Below are 20,607 nucleotides of genomic sequence, written 5' to 3' on the forward strand. Positions count from 1 at the left end.
CAGTCTTTCTCTATTTTGTATGTGGGACGCTGCCTCAGCATGGCTTGGTGAGCTGTGCTTAGGTCCGTGCCCAGGATCCAAACCTGCGAACCCTGGGCCACAGAAGGAGAGCATGTGAACTTAGCCACTACATCACTGGGCCAGCCCCTCATTTTTATTTTTTAACCAGAAATTATTACTAGTGAGACACAAGATATATGAAATTTTCATCTTTTGAGTGAAAAGAGAAACCTAAGTAGTCTTAAGTAAAACTAATCAGATAGCTCCCAATAATCTACTGAAACTGAGAAGTAAGGATTTATTCCCCTTAGGAATTGTATTGTAACTGCTTAAATTACAATTAAATTCATTGTGCTTAGGTCTTGTCTTTAGCTAAAACAATTAAATAACAGGAGAATTAATATAATATTTAGAGATGACTTTCAACAACTATACCTACTCTGTTTGTGCCTGACATTTTGCTTGGTGCAGAGAAAATACCAAGATCTGGAAAGGTACTTATTGGGTGGGCGTAGTGACTCACTGTGCTATCCATATTCATTACACAAATTGAAGGGAGCACAAACTTGAAACACGTAATTGATAATGGATAATATAGAGATGATTTCCTCTTGGGTTTGAAATGCCATTATATTACTCTTTTCTTCAGCAGTATATTTAACCTTCCTTCTCGTGTTGGGCCATGACTTAAGCTATGCTTGTATTTATTAAACACACACGAGAAAACCTAATAAATCTAGAAGTTAGCCTAAAAATAGACTCAATTCCAGGGAAAAGCCATGTTGGGTTTAAAGATTATGATAGTTGATCCAGACACAGATAATTGGAAGTTAACTGTTAATAATTTATAAATAATTACAGCAAAATATTGAGTGGTCCCTTTGGATGGAAAATATGTAATACAAAAATAAGATTTAATAAGGTCATTTTAATTATATATCAACATGTATGACATATATTTTCTTTTACTGGGCGTGGTTGGGGAATATGGGTGACAGTGTATGATGCTATTTAAAAGACATTTCTGATTGGCAAAACACAGTCGGTTAAGCCAGATTTTGTTCTGTTTTTTGATGTTATAGTGGGTATTTTAATTCCAGAAGTGAATAATTGTGGCTAAATCACTGGTGATTGAAATTAACGTCATAGAATGCAAATGTAACATTACATTTTAGTTTTTTGTTTAGTTTTTTTTTTGGTGAGAAAGATTGTCCCTGAGCTAACATCTGTGCCAATCTTCCTCTATTTTGTATGTGGGATGCTGCCACAACATGGCTTGATGAGTGGTGTGTAGGTCCGAGCCCAGGATCCAAAACCAAAAACCCTGGGCTGCTGAAGTGGAGTTCGTGAACTTAACAACTATGTCCCTGGGCTGGCCCCTACATTTTAGAATTCTGAAGGGAAATAGGAAAATTCTTATTTATATTGACTTTCTAAATGTTTGTTTTGCTCCCAGATCATGCTAAGTAGATAAACATCCTAACATTTGAGGATGCTATGGAGGATTCTGCTGTGATGGATGCAAAGAATTAATAGATCTATTAGTGGTTTCCAGATTGATTACTCTGACTCAGAAAATAATGCAGGGGCCATGTGATGGATGTCATGGTTCAGGAACAATCAACTGGCAGCAGAATATAAAATGAATAAGTGGGGGAGCACCAGTTGGAAAGATAACATTACTGAGAGTAATGGCGGTGGTAATTTCTCCTTTTATTTAATTAAAGGAAAAGACCAGGGCTCTACTTTTTAAGAGCTTCTTTAGTAATGCAGATAAGACACACCAATAGATATTTATTTTAAATGAAATAGAGTCGGGAATTGATATTGAAGACAAACACACATTTTATAAACTCTTCTTTCAATTAAAATTTTAAATTTGAAAACTATTGTTTCTCAGGACTTATGTGTATATACTTAGCTAGTAGAATTACTGGTATAATTTAACATCCTGAGTACAGCTTATAGAAATGCCAGGTGGTTATAGTTAGTCTACCTCAGGATTCTGAGTAGAGCAAAAATTGTGAGGTTAACCAGTTTTTATTTATGGAGTCCCACATCCACGTGGGATTAGTACTATCTTAAGTATAAGATTATAAAAGGAGAAATGCATTAATACCTTTGAAATTCTTTATTCTACTTGCCCTTTAATATATGTGTAGTGGATAGAGTGGCCAGATAAAATACACAATGCTCAGTTATATTTGAATTTTAGATAAATGATGAATAACTTTTTAGTATAGGTATGCCATGCAATATTTTATTTATCATTTTTTATTTGCTAAATCTGGCAACCCTAGTAGTGGGTGTTCCAATGAACCACCAATAGCCCCTCTTAAGGACTGAGGCACTTATTTCTCCATTTCTCCAGTCGCCATGGGTGTTGCCTCTGTTGTCTCACCCCTGAGTTCTTCCCTAGAAATTACCTTTAGCTGGAGGGAGCTGCCTCTTGCCTATGGGAGTTACCTCCCCTGTGGCATATTGAATTCAATGAACGATCAGTGAAGGAATATAAAGGCTCAGTCCTCTTGCTTCAGTTTGGTACAAACCTGAAGGGCTGTCTCAGCTTCAAAACCTCCTGTGGAGTCACCTGAGGCCTTTATTGCAACTGTACCGTAATTCAACTTCTTCCTCTGCCAAATGCTGCTGCCTGTATTTCCTCAAAGGTGTTATTCTGACAGCTTTCTCCAACAAATCTCAGAGTGTGTTTCCTGGGGAATCTCACCCACTCATTGATCATTTTGCTGGTCCCTGAGCAGTACCAATAGACATACTTGGTAACTGGCCAGACCTTCACGTTGATTTCTTAAGCTCTGCAGTTAAGAACCATTGTAGTGGGTGAGAAGGCTCTGAAACTACTTGCCCTGGCCATAATGGTGAATGAAATCAGTATTGCATCTGACAGGAAATGGCAGAGATTAGTGCCCTTTAAAGACCTGAAGTATGCACCAATCTGGCCACTTGTCAAATTCTAAAGGATGGTAATGGTCTACGGCAAACTCAGCCAAATGGTAGGGTAGATTGCAGCTGCTGTATCAGATGTGGAGTTTTTTAGAGCAGGTTGACACGGCCTCAGGTACATGTTATGCAGCTCTTGATCTGGCAAATGCATTTTTTTCTGTTACTTTCAAGAAGGAGTACCAGAAGTCAACATTCCTTTGGGGAGTACAGCAAGGTACGTTTATGGTCTTGCTCCAGTGCTGTTTAACTCTCCTACCCTCTGTCCCAGGGTAGAGTCCGAAGGGATTTGGACTGGATGGATGTTCTGCAGAACATCACATTGTTTCACTACTGTGAATAAATGAACAAGGAGTGGCAAGTATTAGGTTTGGCCTGCTGGTGCAGTGGTTAAATTCGCAGGCTCTTCCGCGGCCCAGGGTTTGCTGGTTCTGATCCTGGGTGTGGACCTACACACTGCTTATCAAGCCATGCTGTGGCGGGCGTCCCACATATAAAGTAGACGAAGATGGGCATGGATGTTAGCTCAGGGCCAGTCTTCCTTAGCAAAAAAAGAGGATTGGCAGTGGATGTTAGCTCAGGGGTAATCTTCCTCAAAAAAAAAAAAAAAAAAGAAGTGGCAAGTATGTTGGAGGTCATGATAAGACAGATGCATTTCAGAGTCTGTTTCCCGATAAATCTGATAAAAAGAACATGAAAGAGTGTGCAATGCTGTACTGAGTCTAAACTCTAGGGTGGGATCAGTTTCCACATGGGCCCAATAAAATAACCAAGTGCCCCTTGAGTTATTCTTATTCACCTTGATTCTCTCTTCATTGTTCACCCTTGTTCAGTTTTTCTCAGAATGGATGCCTGTACTTTAAAATTTAATGAATTTTTTCAGATATGACCATTGTATCTTCTGCAGGTGTAAGAGTAAATTAATGACAAGTCACTAAAAATAGGAGGTCCTATTAATAATTAGATGATAATAAAGAGAAGAAAATTCAATGGCTAAATATGATATGCTATTATTTTAGCTATTTTGACTGAACTGATCAATTTCCAGTCAAGGAAATACTCTCAAACAACTGAATTGTTTTTTGCTAAAATTTTGTTTAAACACTTTTTTTTGTGATACAAAATGCATAACATAAAATCTGCCATATTAACCATTTCTGAGCATACAGTTCAGTAGTGTTAAGTATGTTCTCATTGTTGTGTAACCAACCTCCAGAACTTTTTCATCTTTGAAAAATGAAACTCTGTACACATTAAACAACAACTGTCCATTTCCTCCTCCCCCTAGGCCCTAGCAACCACCATTCTACCTTCTGTTTCTATGAATTTGGCTATGCTAGATACCTCATATAAGTGGAAGCTTGCAGTATTTTTCTTCTTCGGACTGGCTTATTTCACTTAGCATAATGTCCTCAAGTTTCATCCATTTTGTAGCATGTGTTAGAATTTCCTTTTTAAGGCTGACTTCCATTGTATGTATATACTACATTTTGTTTATCCATTCATCTGTCGATGGACATAGTGCTTCCATCTCTTGGTTATTGCAAATAGTATCATTATGAACATGGGTGTGCAAATATCTCTTCGAAATCCTGCTTTCAATTCTCTTGAATATTTCCCATAGGTGGAATTGCTGGATCATAAGGAAATCCTATTTTTAATTTTTAGAGGAACTGCCATACTGTTTTCCAGAGACGATGCGCAATTTTACATTCTCACCAACAGTGCACAAGCATCTCAATTTCTCCACATCCTCACCAACACTTGTGATTTTTTTTTAATAGTAGCCATCCTAATGGATGTGAAGTGATATCTCATTGTGGTTTTGATTTGTGTTTTCCTAATAATTAGCAATGTTAACTCTCATATGCTTTTTGGCCATTTGGGTATCATCTTTGGAGAAATGTCTATGCAAGTCCTCTGCCTGTTGTTTAATTGGTTGTGTTGTTGTTGTTATTGAGTTGTAGGAGTTCTTTATATATTCTGGATATTGACCCCTTATCAGGTGTATGATTTGCATATATTTTCTCCACACTCATAGCTTGCCTTTTCACTCTGTTGATTGTGTCTTTTGATACACAGAAAATGTTAATTTTGATGTAGTACAATTTGTTTAGTTTTACTTGTGTTGCCTGTGCTTTTGGTGTCATATCCAGGAAATCCTTGCCAAATCCAATGTGTTAAAGTGTTCCCTGTGTTTCCTTCTAATTTATAGTTTTGATTCTTATGTTTAGGTCTTTGATCCTTTCTGAGTTAATTTTTGCAGTGTGGTATAGAATGCTTGCACTTTTACCCTTCATACCCCTTTGTTGCCTAACCTTACACGTGTGATAGCTGACATTCCTCCCTGCCAGTTAAATTTCTCCCCAATCACTGATTTAGGGAGAGAGGGATTGTTATTTTCCATGTTTTTAGCAAGTATTTCTAACGTAATACCTGCTAGTTTTCTACAGTCTGAGAACATAGAAGAAGCAATAAAACCTCAGGAATATTATTAAAGACTTTCTGTTTAAAACCTTTTAGATTGCCGCATTCCAGATTGCTGCCATCTCATCTCTTCCACTTGCTGGTGTTTTCCCTCCACACAGAAATAGAATGCCCCTTCTGCCCATTCATTAGCATAAACTGATCCCTCCTGGCAGAAAAATTATCTTCTTCCTCAACACCTTTCTTTCTGAGTTTACATCTTTTCTTATATTTTTGTTACATATGTATTTTCTTATCTTTTTTATTTGATTATAAGCTTGTTGAGGGACAAAGCTTCATCGGACACCTATTTGCATTCTCCCATGATATCCAACACTTTTTTTTAAACTAGATAGGTACTAAAAAATGTGTTGCATTAAATCTCACATATATAATTCAATAATATGTCACTAATCATGTAAGAAGTTAAATTTTTATAGTGTGATTAGGTTCATAATTAATAGTCATCAAATATTTAATTACCTGTCAAATATTTAACATGTAAATACAGGAGTTTCTAATTACGTTGCACTGTATTCAGATAAATAAATCTAGTTACATTTTAATCTGATTTTCAGGAATTCATAAATTTAAAACTTTAATGGAAAAGTTAAACTAATGTTTAAATCTTGGCCTACAAATTAAATAAAAAAGACATTTCTTTTGTCTTTTATTGCTTTTAGCAGATAGTAAAATGCTTTTAAGTCAAGAATTAAATAGAGAAAATTATACCTCAATCTCGATATTCTTTTGCTCATTCCATTTTAGAAAAAAAATTGGTTTACTAGTTTATTTCCTTTAGGGGTGACTTAATATATTATGGACCCAAAGTCCAAAAATAATGTAAATAAAGCACCTAGCATAAAGCTATCATATGACATAATTCTATCAATGATAGTACCCTCCCACACCTCAGTCAAAAATGTTTTTCAGTAAAAAACCATAGATAATGAGTGCTGATCCTATAATTATGATACAATATTCTGTAACCAAAGTAAAAAATAATTTGAAAAAAATAAAGACAATAAAAAGCAAAAAATTAGGCCTAGATCTTTTCTTTGTAATCTTTTATCTCCAAAAATTGGCATTAGAAGGAAAAAGTGAATTCTTCTGGCAGAAACCAAGGTTTGCTTCATAGAGCCAGATATGGGCTTTGAAGGGTGAGTGGCAGTTCTGAAGGCCGAGAAGGCAGGATCTGATATATTCTGGAATGACAAATATGGTGTGGCTAAAGCACGGGTGGTAAAGAGTGACTGGAGATGAAGTTTAAATAATAGCATGAGGTAGATCAGATAGTGGAGAATGAACTAATCCTAGAAGTTACTCAGTGAGGTAAGTACTATTATTATCTCCATTTTATAGATAAAGAAACTAAAGCACAAAAGATTGACTTGCCCAGGGCGCATGACTAGCAAGTGGGAGAGCAGGGATTCAAACCCACAAGGGTCTGGGCTTTTAACAACTGTATTATAGAATTAAAGATAATGCTGAACCTTGTTTTTAAGGTGACTGAATGGGGCAAGATGATTAGTAACTGGAAGACTTGGACATATGTACTCACTTGATCATGACTATTTAAAAAAAGTTGACACTGTCCTATTATGAAGCAATAAGCAATTCCATAATTAGTACCCATATCACAATAGTTTTCCAAATGATTTTGCAAAAATTTGAGAAATTTCTAGTTAGCAAATTCCCATTAGACAGACTCATTCCCACAAATAGGAAAGCCTCTTTCCCACTGGAGACTAGTTTTGTTAAAACTTCATGTTCTCTTATTTTAAATTCTCATCTCCACTGCATCAAAAAATGAATAATTTTATTGTTTCCTTATTCCAAATGTCTTTTCTTTGATAAGGAATCATTTTTTCTGCTATGGTTGGTTGACTAACTTTTGTGCAATTTAGTATTGTTGATATAGGCTCAGTGTCAATTAATGAGGCAATTCTAGGTGGTATTTGGCCTGTTGGTAATAATTAGTGGAGTTAATTAGTTATACAAGATCCATTTGAAATTGTACATTTTGCTTGCCAAACAGTTGACATATCTGAGGATGGGAATTAGGCAGATAGACTAACACTGAAGATTTCAGAAAAAAATAGCTGATAGTAAATTTCATTCCCTTATTGAGCTATCTTTGCCACCTGTGCACATTTCATAATGAACTGTTCTGTTTTTCCTTGGGTATCCTAAGAACCAAATAAGAGAATATTCTTTTAAAGTCTTTAGTAGTGGAATTTACTTTTATTCCTAAAATTAACTCTCAGGTGAGCTATACATCATGTTCCGTATTTCCTTATTTTAACTGTGTCCCTTAATTTTTGTGTGTGAGCTATATAAATTTATTTTGATATATAATTTACTTATGATATTTTGTCTATTTGAAGTGAGTGGTAACTTGATAGTTATTTATATTGTAATTATATTTTATTTATATTGTAATTTCAAAGTGAATTTGAAAGATCTAAAGTATTTTTCTAAATTTGGTCATGGTTTGTTAAATCAATTGTAAGTAGTTATAGACATGTGTTTGCATGACGATAGTAATATATATTCTAATGTGTATCTGTGCCTAAGAAAGCCTACAAATTTATGGTTTCGTAATTTAGGGGTCCTGTTTATACATTTTGCATCCCTAGCTTAGGATGTCAGTTTTTTAGGCAGCCAATTTTAGAACAAGAACCTGTATTATTCATTTCCCTTAGCCATTCCTTATAAGTCAGGCTCCATTTAATACTATTCTCTACCTATCAAAGCCACAGAACAGTAGAGTATTTAGGGTATTTGCTCTTTAATGTAACTTAAGACGTGTTCTCTGTGAAAACTGTGTTTGAGTGTGTATGTATACATCACATTTTCAATCAATAACTATTTCAGAGATATAATAGATGAAAAGAAATTCCTTTTCATTACATTAAATGTAATCCTATAAATATTAAAAGAGGGAATTTGACAGCAAAGAAATTATTCCTTTAATCCTTAAATTTCTTGAAACATATTTAATACTATGAAGACAAACCACAAATGACCAAAGCTGCTATGTACTACATAGGTTTATATTAATGTTATACTTTTGTTTTGAGTTTTCCAGATATCTTAGACTTAAGTGTGTTCATTATTTAGTTATACAGTTTAATAGTCTGAGAGTAGTACTATGAAGGTGACATTATGAAGGAGATCAATTTCGTCTACTACTTGATTCAATTCTTAGATCTCTATTTCAGCTGCTGATCTTCCCCCCTAGAGCTACCCTACTTTAACGCTCCTGGGCTGCGTGTGATCATAGCCTCCACAGGTTATCACCTTTCTACAGGATCCTCTCACAATATAAGCAGGGGTAGGCTAACAGTTAATTAGGACTTTTCTCGGGAAGTTGTCATCATTTATCAAAATTTAATTAAGTGCTAATGGGGTACAAGCAGTCAGCCAGTTTCTGTTTTATGCTCTTCATTCTTGAAGGAGGTTTAGATACTGGAGCTGTCAATAGGGCTCTTGAGTTCTAGATCCCGTTGGGAAAAAATTACAGTGGCCACTTTGAACGTAAATATTTACATTTAGAATATCAATTGATATAAATACTGATAATAATGGATAAATGTTAGATAATAATCGAAAGAAATGATGTTCTTAACTTTTTGGGTAGTACACACTATAGTTTTAGCCTTATTAGTACCACTGGAACCTTAATAGAATTAACTCCTTTTTGAGCACCAGTATTCTGCGACTACTTTTCTGAATGTTCTCTTTTATATTTTCTCCCATAGACCTTGTTTACTCCCCCATTCTGCTTCCCTCTTTGCTGTCTATCTAGTCATTCCTACTCCCATAGTGGGTCAGAACTGCTAAAAGCACAATGAAAAAACTCAGATTCTCTTTCCTTCCTTTCTCTATCATTTCCACCCTTTAGTGAGCTTCAGGTGGAAAGATAATAAAGGAAACCAAAATGATTGAAATCAAGATTAGAAGAAAGTAAAATTTTAATTTTCTGCTTGTAAATTAAGCTTTCGTCTCTGCAGCAGGAAGATTATGAATACATTCTTTTTGACTACTTTCAAAACTGCTTCTGAATTACCTTAGGAGCATTTGTAATAAAAGTGTTACAGTCTTATTAGCAAAAGGATTTCAAATTTCCAGCTAAATTATTTAGAATTATACCTATTTTTTTCTCTGCATAACTCAATCTTTTCTTGTAATGATAAATTGCCATGATTTAATTCAATGATAATATAGCACAAAAGCATTTTTTTGACATCATCGTGATTAATACAAAACTAGTGTCAGCAACACCAGTGCAGTTAATAAGTATATCAATCATGAAAATGAAAGTCAAGTTTAGTAAGTTGAGATATTGACTGTTAATGCAAATGGCTTATTTTTCTCATGCTATCTCACTTTAATTTTCTCTTAAGGTTTTTAATCTACATTCTGTCTATTAAAACAGTACTGTTAACTGCTAACTACAGTGGCCCTCTGTCCTCAGCCCTTTTGAAACTTTTGACTATGCCTTAGTTTGTGGATTGCTCTTCTTTCATCTTTCTTTGATCATGTCTTCTTTCTTTTTTTTCTATTTTATCCACTCGCCCCTCTTATTCTGCCTGACATTTCCATATTTTCCCCCAAATAAAGTAGTTTTATTGTCTTAAAAATTATTAAAATAACGTGAATTCAGATAGAAAAGTCCAATAGAAAAAGCATAAAGAAGGCAAACAAAACAACAACCCCCAAAATCCAGCACCTACAAGTAATACTATTAATATTCTGAATAGAATAATAGTGGAATTAATATTATGAACAGAATGTTATTTGTGTGTCATAGACACATGATTATAATTAAATCACATATAGTAAATGGGATTATGGTACATTTTTATTCTTTAACTATTCTATTTTCATCGAAAAATTAATATAATTCCATGTAAATATAGATATTATTTGTTTTAATTGCTGCTTAGCATGTCATTGCATGGTTGTACCATGCTTTATTTAACGAATCTCTTATCAATGGACATTTTGATTATTTCTCACTTTTCTCTTTTAAACAAAACTGCTATGAACATTACTTTATATGTATCTCTGTCCACTTGACCTTCCTAATGTAATTCTCAGAAAGAGAATCACTGGATCAAAAGGTTATAAAGTTAGAATTTTGATACATGTTTTTAAATATAAAAACAGAATGATTGTACCAAAATACATCCCCATTAATATAACATGAGAAGTTGCAGCTGTTTCTTAAACCTTTGAAAATTCTCATCTATCTTTTATTATTTGTTTATTTATTTATTTTAAAGATTGGCACCTGAGCTCACATCTGCTGGCAATCTTCTTTTTTCTTCTTCTTCTTCTTCTTCTCCCAAAGCCCCGCATTACGTTTTTGTATATTCTAGTTGTGAGTGCCTCTGGTTGTGCTACATGGGATGCCGCTTTAGCATGGCCTGATGAGCAGTGCCATGTCCATGCCCAGGATCCGAACTAGGGAAACCATGCGCCGCCAAAGCAAGCATGCAAACTTAACCACTCAGCCGCGGGGCCGGCCCCTCATCTATCTTTTAAATATTGGTTCCTCTTTATAGCTGTACTTGATTTTTTTTTTCCTTCTTATTATTCACAATCTCCCTAGATGATTCACTTCCTGGAATGTTATTTCCATCTATAAGTGCTGTGGGAGTTGGTATGGATGTTCTCAAATACTCCAGACGTGTCCTGCGGACCTTCACACATTGAATGTAGCAAAGGTAGACACACTGAAGAAGAAGGATGTGATCTCAGTAGACATACAAATATTAGTTGAGGAAAATGCTGAGGGAATACTTAGAAAGAAGATGACTGCTGACTTACAGTGTTTGAAAGATTGTTATACAGAAGATGAAATATACTATCATTTATGTTACATGGAAATAGTAGAGTTTCATATGAGGAAAAAAGAAGTATTAAGTTGTTAAAATTGCCCTATTAGATATGGCTACATAGCAATGTTAAGTTTTAGAAATGTTGAGTTAACTTCAACTCCTGTTTATTTCACATGTTAAAATGAGGGGTTTCAATCAAGTGATCTCTAAAGAAATTTCCATCTCTAAATTCTATGGTCTTTAGATGAACTTCTAGAGTATGTTTTAAAATACAAAGTCTTTGTTAACTGCTTAATATTTAAATACCTTGACGTTTTTCAGTTCTCTGACTGACAAGAAAAGTTCATTAGTTTTAAATTTGAAAAGGGCTGCTCATTCTTTATAAATGAAAGATTTAAAAAATGTCCCATAAATTATTCATACCTCTTGAAAACCACAGAAACTTATTCTATAGCTTTCTTGAGGAATAAAGCAATTTTAGGTAGAGATGTGGCAAAAAATACCATCAAATATAAAATTCTTTTTGTGGAAAGGCCATGTCTGATTTCATCATCTTGAGGTGTAAATTAGGTCATATTTGGTTAATATTCAAAATATAATCACTCAGAGGTAGTACCTGGGTGGATATACTGGAAGTATGGTATTTCTCCTGCAATTCTCCTCTCAAGCTTCCCTAGGTTTATTTAGACTAAATGGTCGAATCAATCCTTAATATCTCTAGCTCATTGCCACCCACAGTGAGAATGAATGGGACTTCATATTCATTCATTCCTCCAACTCCCTATTGAGTGCCTATTTTTAAGTGCTAGACGCTATTCCGTGTACTAGTAACACAGCAGTGAAAAAAAAAGACACTTTATCACCTTTTTCTAGATTTCCCAGTCATACAAGATATGCCCCTCAAGTTTAATCTCAACAAATGTTTAACACTAGACAGCCTAGCTTATCTGTCTCAGTTTCTTCTACCACCAGTACAAGTCTGGTGGCATCCAGGGAGTTGAGGCGATGCAAGTTGCACTCGAGTTATGTGACTGCTCACCATCATTTGGTGTAAGGCCCTGTCCACTAACGCTGTGGATCCTTCCTGGGTTATCTGTACAGTCTTGTCAAGTTAGCCACACAACCTCCTCCTCCGCATACACGTATTCCAAAACCTGCCTAGAGCCTTAAGTGTTATACTTCTCAGTGACCCAAGTCTTTCATTTTCCTCAGTGTAAGGGCACACATGCGAACCCTTTCCTCCATCAAGGTAGGTTCCTTGTACCTAAGGGATTTTGTTAGAAAGGCCTTTAGTATCAGTCACGACATGGGCCTAGAACCAGCCAGACACACACATGCATGCACACATACATGCATGCATGCTGTAATCTAGTGGCTGCTGTTGAGTTTGGGAAATGGGCCAAACTCTCCTGGAAATATCGCCCAGCAATGATGTTTCCTCTCAATGGGCATTAGTAGTAGGGGGCTGTGATCCATTCCTGCTTGTCCTCATTTAGGGCACTATATTCCTTCAGAAATGGTTTAATGACTTTAAATCTCAAAGTAAAGGGATTTGGGTTCAGCATCCCTTCTTCCTGAAAGGCTCTTTGGATTCTATGTAAATCTGAGGAGGAAAATGGGTGCAGGAGAGAGGATGACCCTAATTTCACTTTTCAACATCATTTTAGCTCTATGCTTTTGCCTCACCCAAAAGAATTATTTCACTCTCTTCACTCAGAGGTGAGTACTTACTCAATATCCACATGGTGACAGAACTACACAAGTGGGTCTTTCTAGAAAGTGAAGTCAGCCTTATTAAGGTAAATTGATCAGATTACTTCTGAGTATAGAGAATTGTCAGCAACTTAAAACAAAAAAGAAATGAAAATTAGGAACGCCTATCTTTTTGTCTCCACCAGGCACCAAGCAGTGGTGTTCTGATAACCCTGCTGCTTTCCTCCCTGATCATCATAGCCTTGATTTGTAGCATCTGCAAATTTTTATGGTTAAATACTTTCTCTATGGCTGATTTCACATCGTCTAGGTGTTTCCACTGTACACAGAGTTAGGAAGAGATGTGTACAACTGGCTCTGGTGAACTGTGTAAGCTTGCTCTGGCACACCACTGCTGCCAAGTTATATATGGCAGAATACGAGTCATTGTTTTCACCTAACATTTCCTGTAAAAAAAGCTGAAAAATAAGAAACATAGCTTCTATATGTTTGTATAAATCCATGTTTATTATGAGTGTTTGAGGAATTAACAGTTCTGTTTACTTCCTGATAAAAACAGGTTAAGTATGCCAGCATTTGTCTCTGGACACTGTGTTCCTGTGACTCTTTACAAGGCGTGCTATCTATTTTTTACTTGCCAATACAAATCCTAGCTTCCTTAAGTTTCTCTCTCCTTCTGTCAGCCAGTTTTTAAAATTTTCTAGTTTACTACAGCATAAAATGCCACGAAAAAGGGTCTGGATTTGTTGTCATTCATTTATTTATGCAAGATATAGTTCTTGAGCTTTCAATATACCAGGTACTGAGAATATAAACATGATTAGACAGACCACATTACTGCCTTATAGAGCCTATCATAGGCATTATATATTTTATTTTACAATTAGTTATTTAATTGAAATATTGAAAAGTTTTATAAGGAAGTATAAGGTGCTAAGAGAGTGTATACTGGTGGTTATATGTGATAAAATTAGGCAGATGTGGTAGATCTGATTACGTTGTGGTATAGGAGTTCCCAGAGGCAATAGAGGGAAAAACCAATGCACAAGCACTCTCCAAGCCTTTGTTTGTGTGACATTTGCTAATGTCCTATAGGTCAAAACAAGTCACATGGCCAAGCCCAGATTCAAGGGTTGGAGGGATAGATTCCACCTCCTGGTGGGAGAAGCTGCTAAAATATTGTGGCCATTATAAAAAATCTACCGTATTATCTGTTTCTTATTTGTAAACATTTATACAGAAATGCCAAGTGTTTTTTATCTTTGCTTTCAGATGTTTCAGTTGTTTTATATCAGTTTCATAGTTGAATTCCTTCAACTTTCATCATGGAAGTCACCTGTTTTTCTTCTCAACAAATCTTCAGTTTTTTCAAGCAAGCCGTTCTGTTCTTAATTCTCAGAATGAGCCACTTTCCACATGTGCATACATCTTTCAGATTAATACAATACATAACTAAATCTGGAAAACTTTATAGTTTTACATTTTTGCTCATTTCCTAACCTAGCTTCCTGAAGCAAAGTGGCAGGGCTGTTCAGAAATCATAATTTAATTAAAATGGGTTAGGCAGATGGGGAGTAATACCTTCTTTTTTGCATTCATTTTTTAAGTATCCCAGAACATATGTAGATTTATTTTCTCCCTCTTCCTTGCAAAATAAAACAATAAAACATGTTTTTTTAAAAATAATAGTGAAATTCAAGCTTTTGTGGTTATAAAAATACATGCTCTAGCTCACCTTATTTTTTCCCCTGCTCTAAGATGCACCTCACCTTATCTCCCAAAATTCCTCTTCTGTTTCTGTGCATTTTTTCTCCTTTTTCTAGATTTCCCACTCATCTGCGAATCCAAAATCTACTTATTGTTTAAGACTCAAGTCAAGTCCTACCTTCTCCACGGCACTTTCCCTGATTACGGTTATCCTTGATTTCACTCTCCTGTGAACTTCTACAGCATTTAATGGCTGGTACCAAACAAAAACATTAGTTTTACTATAGATTGGTATTGTTTGTTGCTTTTTATTTGTATTCTAATTTGTATTATTGGCTACTGTTTTCTTTGTTGGACTTGAGTCCTCAACAGTTGGACGGTTACCTTTTTAAGTGCAGGGATCATTTCCTATAAGCATTCCTTATTATCCTGTTTCTTGACTGATCTGAACACGGTAAACACCTTTGAGCACTGTAAACACCCAACACCAAGCTGTCTTACAGACAATCAATCAAAATTGGGACGTCTCCAGTCTTTTTTTTTAGAAAAATGCATGTTTTTAGGATTCATTCATCTATTCAAGAAATGTTGAGGCTTAAACATGTTGAGACTTTTTATGTTCCAAGATGAAAAATAACACTGCTATCTCAAGATACAAAGTAATTTGGTTGCTATGTTTTGCTCAAGACAGTGTTATAAACATATAAGAAACAGTATTTTTGAAAATATGCCACAGTACCTTTTAACCTAGTAAATCTCAGACTATGGCTGTTTTGATGAGCAGCATTAGCACTTTCAAGATTTCTATTTTCTGTCTGGAATAGTCACAGTCAGGTGGCCCTGTGATTCGTGATGATTACAAATAAAGCCCTAGGGTCGGGCGACTGTGACCAGCACTGGTTTGACACTTTGTTTTCCTTTCAGCAAAACAACACAAGAAACAACAGTGCAGTAGCCTAATAGTATCTCTTTGCTACACACACACTCTCACTCATGCCCTCTTGGTCTCTTTTCTTTCTCTGTATTGCTCTCCCTCAGCAGAGAATTTCTGTTGGACCTAGAGTTCTTTGATATATTATGATAAATGATAACTTGTGTTTTCTGACTCTGTTAGAGTCTCCATGGAATTAAAGATCACATGCTTATTCAGCTTAATGTACTTGACCTTTTCCCATGATTGACACATCTAAATGGCTGTAGCAACTCAGTAATTATGCACCAGCTGTGTTATATTCGTTTCAGGGAAAAAACACACAATTCTCTTCAAGAGTAGATACCTTGACCCCTTCCCTGCCAACTAAATAAAGGAGAGTAGTTTATTAGTATTATTATTAATCATAGTAGGATTCCTTTCTATCCCAAATGCATCTCTTTCTTCCCTACATTCTGTAAACATCAGTATAGTATGACCACAGCCACATCAAGAGTTGTTTTAGTACTGGTACCTCTTACAGAATGAAAATGCTTACAATAATTCTGGACCTGCTCAACAAGATAGTATCTACACAATTTAAGTGCCAAAAATCCAGGATTTGTTAGCAAGATTTATAATCAGAAAGCAATGTTACCTTTAATGAACCATTTGTTTTCCTAATGGAGAAATTGTGTTTTCTCTTGACTGATGTACAGGTAAATTCTGAATAAATTCTTACATTCTGTGCTTATCTCAAAAACGTCTTTTTTTAATAGCACTGTTCTATTCTCACTAATATTTTGAAAATATATTCATATATAAATGGTTCTGTATTTTTATTAATTTGGTGGGGAGGGCATTGTTTTTGTTTTTTGTTCTTTTGCTGAGGAAGATTCACCCTGAGCTAACATCTGTTGCCAATCTTCCTCTATTTTGTATGTGAGCCACCATCACAGCATGGCCCCTGATGGATGAATGGTGTAGGTCTGCACCCAGGAACTGAAGCCAGGCCGCTGAAGTGAAGTGTGCTGAACTTAACCACTAGGCTACCAGCGCTGGCACAATTTTGGGTTTTTTAACATGATATAAAGTTAATTCTTGTTGACCATTTTGACTAATTTAAGAAATGTCCATTTGAAAAGATTCTGTCTTTTAACTAAATTTTTGGCCTTTATTTATCATAAAATAATATTATCCCCTTTGTAATATTAAAAAATAATTCAGATTAGATTTAATAATTGTGAAGTCATTTCAGAACAAAGACATTTATCATTAAGTTTCTGAATTCTTTGTCTCCTTAAGTGATGTCTGCCAGGATGGAAAATTAAATTTTGGAAATAATATTGTAGGAAAAATTTATGGTAATATTAACCTGGAAATGTTATTTGTTGTTTTCCACAGGATCTGAGGTGCTTCTCTAGTTCCTTATGCCAGGCTTATTATAGTTGGGACTAGAAAAGATAGCAATATAGAGAGAAGCAGGAAAACAATGAAATGGGACAGGAAAATTTTATTTTGCTTTCTATTCCTTTAAGCCACTGTAGGTGAGCAGTAGGAAAGAGAAAGGGAACTAACAAGTATGAGTCTGTATAACAGGAATGACATTCAAAATTTTATATCTATTATATTATCTCATATAATCTTTGTAGAAAATCTCCTAAATCCATTGATAAGTTTTTAATATCTACATTTATTTATTTTGTTCTACAAGCAAACATGAGGTTTCTGGATTGGGGCAGGCTATTATTATCACTTACAGCAATAACCACATTGGCTCTCCATGCCCCATTCCTCCCCTTCGGGATAATGCTGAGAACTAGATGGCTATATGCACTTGAGGGGAGCCCTAAAACTATGATTTGGGAGTTTATATAGGAATTACTATACAATGGTCTTCTCTCCTCCTGAGAGAGAGAGGGAAATCTTATTTCCTTTATATATGCAAATCTCAGGGAAGAGAAGGGGAAGGTCCCTTGTTTAAACCCTTTGGAATACAAACCAGTAAGTATCTCTGAGCCATTATTATCTTTTGGAATGTAAACACATAAATCTGGAGATAAGTGTCTACATCTCTTTGAAGGTCTCTACCCATTTAGTCAAGTTCAACTTCCAAAGCTCGTCTTTTAACACGGATTTCGATTTTCTTAGCTTTAGAAGTTGCTAACCATACAGAAACATAAAAATATTTTCTCTGTAGTTCCATAGTCACAAATTGTGGCAGTTTCAGTGCTATTGCTATGAAATTTGTGGCTATAGCTTTGTTTCCATTCTTAAGTTTCTTTCTTTTTTTATTTTTTTTTGAGGAAGATTAGCCCTGAGCTAACTGCTGCCAGTCCTCCTCTTTTTGCTGAGGAAGACTGGCCCTGAGCTAACATTCATTTCTATCTTTCTCTACTCTCTATGTGGGACGCCACCACAGCATGGCTTGCAAGCAGTGCCATGTCTACACCCTGGATCCAAACAGGTGAACCCCGGGCTGCCGAAGCAGAATGTGTGCACTTAACTGCTGCACCACTGGGCCGGCCCCCATTCTTAAGTTTCTTAATGCCTTTAGTAGCATAATGTATTATTATGTCTGTTATCTATATACTTTACTTAAAACTATCATCTCTATTTATGCAGAAGATTTATATACTCAGTAAAAGTTTATTGAGCACCAAGAACTATCAAGCACTGTTCTAAATACTTGGAATACATCAATGAGAAAATCACAGACCCCCGCTCTTTTTAAATTTAAAAACTTCTGGGAGAAACTAAAAATTAAATGCTAAACATAATAAGTAGATTATGTGGTATGTAAGTGCTATAGAAAAAATAAAATTAGAGGTGAATGAGGGGTATGAAAGGTCAGAGAAGGTAGGATATAACATTAAATAGGTATTTATTGTAGGTTCCCTGAAAAGGTGGAATATGAGCAAAGACTTGAAGGAGGTCAGGAATTATCCAAGCTGGAGGAATATTTCAGGCAGTGACAAAAGACAGTGGAAAGTTCCCAGGGTGGCAGTGAGAATAGCAAGGAGGCCAGTGTGGCCAGAGTGAGGTGGAGTGAAGGGAGATCAGCAGGAGAGGAGATCAGAGAGCCAACAGGAATGGGGTGTGCAGATCACAGGGTGCCTTGTAGAGCATTGGAAAAACCTTGGCCTCTTCTCTGAGTGAAATGGGATAACATCAGATGGTTCAGCTGAGGAATGATATGATCTAACTTGTGTTTTAAGAGGACTACACTGCTGCTGTGTTTAGAGCAGACTGTAGAGTCTAAAGGTAAACTCAAGAAGGCGTGTTTAGGACGCTATTGCGGTAATGCAGCCTGGGTGTGGTGTAGCCAGCCCTGATCAGAGGGATGAGGTGAAATAATAAGTGGACAAATTCTGGATATATTTTGAAAGTCGTCACAACAGATTTCCTGATGAATTGGTTGTGGGCTTAAGAGAAAGAGAGGAGTCTAAAATGATTCCAAGGTTTTTGATCTGAGCAACTAGACAAATGTTTTGTCATCAACTGAGATGAATAAGATTGTGGGGGAGCAGTTTATTGGAGGGGGTTGGGTTGGGGAAGGTTACAACATGTTGATTTTGAGACGTCTTTTAGACATGCAGTAGAGCTATCAGGTAAGCAGTTGGATATCTCAGTTTGGAATGTGGGAAAGAAGTTAGAGCTGGAGAGACAAAATAGGGATCTGTCCACACATAGCTGGTATTCGGGTAACATTTAGGTTTTGTGGGGCCTGAAGCTTATGCAGTTTTGAGGGTTCTGTAAGAAAAAGAATTCAAAATTTAAATAAAAATTAGGTACAAAGGTGAATATTTATTTAGAATGAGAAAAAATCAAAACAAGTACTTATTTGGAAGCTAAAAAATAGCACAAAATCATAACATTTAGACAAATAGCATACTATTTTTAATTAACTGCCTGACATAGCTCTGTAATATGTTTTTCCCTACATTTTGACCTCTAATGTCAAAGATTTTAAAAATATCTTCTGTTGAGAATATGGAAAATTAACTCAGTCTTTATCATGATTAATTAAAATTTATTTTTATTAATGGTAATCTAGAAAGATTTCTTTCATCTTTACAACTTATTTATAATTTCATGAACATTTTCAGGGTTGTTTTAAAATTTAAACAAACTTCTATCAAGCTTCTTGCATATATGACCTGTAAGATCTGGAAGAATTTTCCAGAGATGAACTGGCTCTATACAATTGAAACCTTGCTTCTTCTCCACTTCCTACATACTTCCAATGCTAGGCAGATGGTGATGCCTCTGCATGCTGTGACACCACTTCAGCCCTGAACCTTTGTGCCACAATGTCAGGTGAGTTTGTCACAGTGGGTACTAGGAGTATTCCCAGAAGCTATTCCAACTCCAGGATAGCTAACAATAACTTGCTCACATATGGAAGTGCCTGTGAATCACATAAATATGTTCCATTAAACCCAACCTAAATGTATCTCCAACTCTAGTTACTCTGAATTTCCCAAAATATCCACAGACCCTCAAGTGCCCCCATCATGAAGGTATCTTACATTCACAAATTTTCCTAAAATATGGGAACACAGTGCTAGCCCTCTCCCCACTCACAGGTAATCTGCTCACTGGCACAAATACTCCCTTATTTGCTTATACTTTTGCTTCTGCTTCCTCATAAAAGAAATTTCTCCATAGCTACTTAGTGCTATGAGTAGCTATGAGTCTTAAGTTTTTTTAAAAATTAAAAGACTTTATTTTTTAGAACAGTTTTAGGTTTGCAGAAATTGCACAGAAAGCACAGAGAGTTCCCGTATGCCCCCTCCTCCCTGTACACAGTTTCCCCTATTATTAACATTTTGCATCACTGCAGTACATTTTTTATAATTGGTGAACAAATATTAATAGATTATTATTAAGTAAAGTTCACAGTTTACATTAGGGTTCACTCTTTGTTGTGTATCTTTCTATGGGTTTTGACAAATGTATAATATTACATGTCCACCATCACAGCATCATACAGGATAGTAT

The 20,607-nt window shown here is 35.7% G+C and overlaps 1 protein-coding gene across 1 annotated transcript in view; it reads left to right on the forward strand.

The window, feature by feature from the left end:
* Positions 1 to 20,607, forward strand: part of SLC4A10 (solute carrier family 4 member 10) — a 197,261-nt gene that overhangs the window by 27,115 nt on the left and 149,539 nt on the right. The gene's annotated exons all lie outside the window — the stretch shown is intronic.

Source organism: Equus quagga, chromosome 4, assembly GCF_021613505.1.
Source record: "Equus quagga isolate Etosha38 chromosome 4, UCLA_HA_Equagga_1.0, whole genome shotgun sequence".
Classification (NCBI taxonomy): domain Eukaryota; kingdom Metazoa; phylum Chordata; class Mammalia; order Perissodactyla; family Equidae; genus Equus; species Equus quagga.